Genomic DNA, 3,256 nt, shown 5'->3' with positions numbered 1-3,256 from the left:
GAGGGGTCGCGTGTGACGTCATCACGCACAGAACACGTGCATACAAAAATCATTATTATTGATAATAATAATAATAATAATAATAATAATAATAGTTGTTGTTATATTATTATTATAACAACTTTTAACTAATATTTTATGGATAAAATTACAGTGACCTCTTACAAATACACACACCAAGCAAAAATTTTTACATCTAAATAAATGTTATACTCAGAAGTTGTGTGTGTGTGTGTGTGTGTGTGTGTGTGTGTGTGTGTGTGTGTGTGTGTGTGTGTGTGTGTATCAAAAGTTTGGAGACACTTGACTGAAATGTTTCTCATGATCTTAAAAATCTTTTGATCTGAAGGTGTATGATTAAATGTTTGAAATCGGTGTTGCAGAAAAAAAATGTAATTGTGCTAACATATTCATTCCTTTCATTAGAAAACTGACATTTTATTTACAAAATGTTTTTTTTATTGGATGACTATATATATAAGAGAGAGAGAGAGAGAGGGAGAGAGAGAGAGAGAGAGAGAGAGAGATACACACACACCAAACAGCCATTACATTAAAACCACCTGCCTAATATTGTGTAGGTCCCGTAAACAGCTCTGACTATCGAGGCATGGACTCCACAAGATCCTGTAAGTTGCGAGGTGGGGCCTCCATGGATCAGACTTGTTTGTCCAGTCCATCCCACATATTTTGGGATGTATTGGAAATTTGGAGGCCAAGTCAACACCTTCAACTCTTTCTCATGTTCCTCAAACCATCCATGCCTGCACAATTTTTGCAGTGTGGTAGGACACATTATCCTGCTGAAAGAGGCCACTGTCATTAGGGAATACTGTCATGAAGGGGTGTACTTGGTTTGAAACAATGTTTACGTAGGTGGTATGTGTCAAAGGAACATCCACATGAACGCCAGGACCCAAGGTTTCCCAGCAGAACATTACACAGAGGATCACACTGCTTCTGCCAACTTGCCTAGTGCCTCCTGGTGCCATCTCTTCCCCGGGTAAGCATCACACATGCACCCGGCTGTCCACACGATGTAAAAGAAAGCGTGATTCATCAGACCAGGCCACCTTCTTCCATTGCTCCATGGTCCAGTTCTGATGCTCACATTACCATTGTAGGCGCTTTCGGTGGTGGACAGGGCATGGGCACTCTGACCGGTCTGTGGCTACGCAGCCCCATACACATCAAGCTGCAATGCACTGTGTGTTCGGACACTTTTCTATCATAGCCAGCATTCTTTTTCAGCAATTTGTGCTACAGCAGCTCTTCTATGAAATCAGACCAGGTTGGCAACACTCTAAAAAATGTTCTACCCAAATGCTGGGTTAAGCCTTTTGGGTCATTTAATTAGGTTATTTTCTCAGTCTCTTTCCAGTTTTTGGGTAGTTTTGTGTAACCCAACCATTGGGTTAATGGCTGGGTCATTTTCACTGACAGGTGAATCAATGCACCCCTCCCCCACCCGACGCATCAGCCCAGCTCCTTGGGTCAAATCAACTCAGTTTGAATTTGCCTCAGGTGGAAGTAGCGGTTTTTGAAGTAAGGAAACCAAATGACCACAGGTAAGTTAGCGTCATCACCCACTCTCTGAACTCGCCTCAAAGTGAATGTTTGTTGCTTTGAGCTTTTGATTGTGACCACGGAGTCGGAGTCCTGAGATTGATTAAACCTAATGACCACAGGTAAGTTAGTGTTCATCACTATTTAGTGGTAACGCTGCTGAAAATGCCTGGCCGAGTTTGTGATATTTTGACAGGGAGCTCTTGAAAACATATTCATTGGACAACAGTAACTCAGCAAGTTATATTTAACTTTACCTATCACAATGGTTTCAAAAGTAAATATCATGTACTGCTTCCTCAGTGTTGGCGTTACACTGCTAGTGAAATATGGACTGAGGTTATTCTATAATTCTCTGGGTCTGCATCTTATCTGAGGTTCTGAGAGTTAGGGTTAGCTAGCTGGATGCTGTTACCAATCACAGTAGGGATGAGTGATGCTAACCTAGACGCTCACCTGAGTTGATAACATTACTTTAGCATACAGCTCGCGGTAACGTTAGACATTCCTGTTCCCTTTTTGAAAGTTAATGATAGCGTAGCATTACAGCTGTTCACCATGATATAATACAGAGAGTGGGTTAACGTTAACTACATTTAGTAAGTGTTTTGGACGTGGCAAGCTGCAGTAATTAGCATTAGGAGGATGGGTTAGAGCCGTGTTTCTTCATGTATTCGGTGAATGTTAATGCTGGTTAACAGGTACAGACAGTCAGTGGCTAACAGAATTTAGCTGACTCAGTAATGTCGAGGCCAAAAGTTCTTCACAAGGTTAACGTGACAGAAAGAGGGGATGGGGTTTAGGCTGTTATTCTTTCCACTATCTCTGTAATGTTGGTTGACTTAATTAGAATGTGCAAAAAAAAAAAAAAAATGGGCGGTGAGGTGCAAAAGGCTCGCAAATAAATATTATTTAGTCAGCTAGATTTTCCTGGTGAGACTTCAGCCCCATTTTGTTCATCAGGAGAGTGGAGGTCACATTTCCAAAATTACACAATTTGGGATTCTGTAACACAATTTTTCATTTAATCTGTTGTCCATATTTTGTAGCTAACAACTCACCAACAATCTTTTTCCTCTTTTACAGCTTTTCAAATGGAAGCGAGTAGGACTCTTGTCTTCCCAGATGGCAGGGAGATTTGTAAGAAGATTCATCAACTCCAATTCTTACATCTGTCAAATGTTTTAATGATTTTAATAAATGTCACTTGAATTTCATGCAGTTGTTCATTTATTTTGGGAGCATTTTTGTAGAACTTTAGCACACTAACAAATTGCATTTTAGGATAATTGTAGGGGAAAAGTGTGAACAACACATCTCTGTGATATTTTTGTGTTATTTTTTAACACATCTTTGTGTGGAAATGTTTAACACACAGCATGTGGTAAATGTACTAGTGCACTGTTTGTGCTAAAAGCAGCACAAAATGTGTTGTCCTTAACTAGACATGCAGGTGTGTTAAAAATTAACACGATTGAATAAAGGTTCATATCGATATATATTTATCCATAAAGCCATTACTGTACACTAGAAAAAGCATAAATGTGTGATAACAGTCCAGTTTATATGACATTAAATGCACCACTATCTTCATTAGCTTTGGCTTACTTGTTTGTAATGCGCAGTGGATCGTAAGTTGGTTACTCAGGTTTTTTTTTGTGTGTGTGTGGATGTTTTTAAACATGTCCTT

The sequence above is a fragment of the Ictalurus punctatus genome, chromosome 24 (genome assembly GCF_001660625.3).
Source record: "Ictalurus punctatus breed USDA103 chromosome 24, Coco_2.0, whole genome shotgun sequence".
NCBI lineage: Eukaryota > Metazoa > Chordata > Actinopteri > Siluriformes > Ictaluridae > Ictalurus > Ictalurus punctatus.
Note: the sequence above shows the minus strand (reverse complement) of the source record.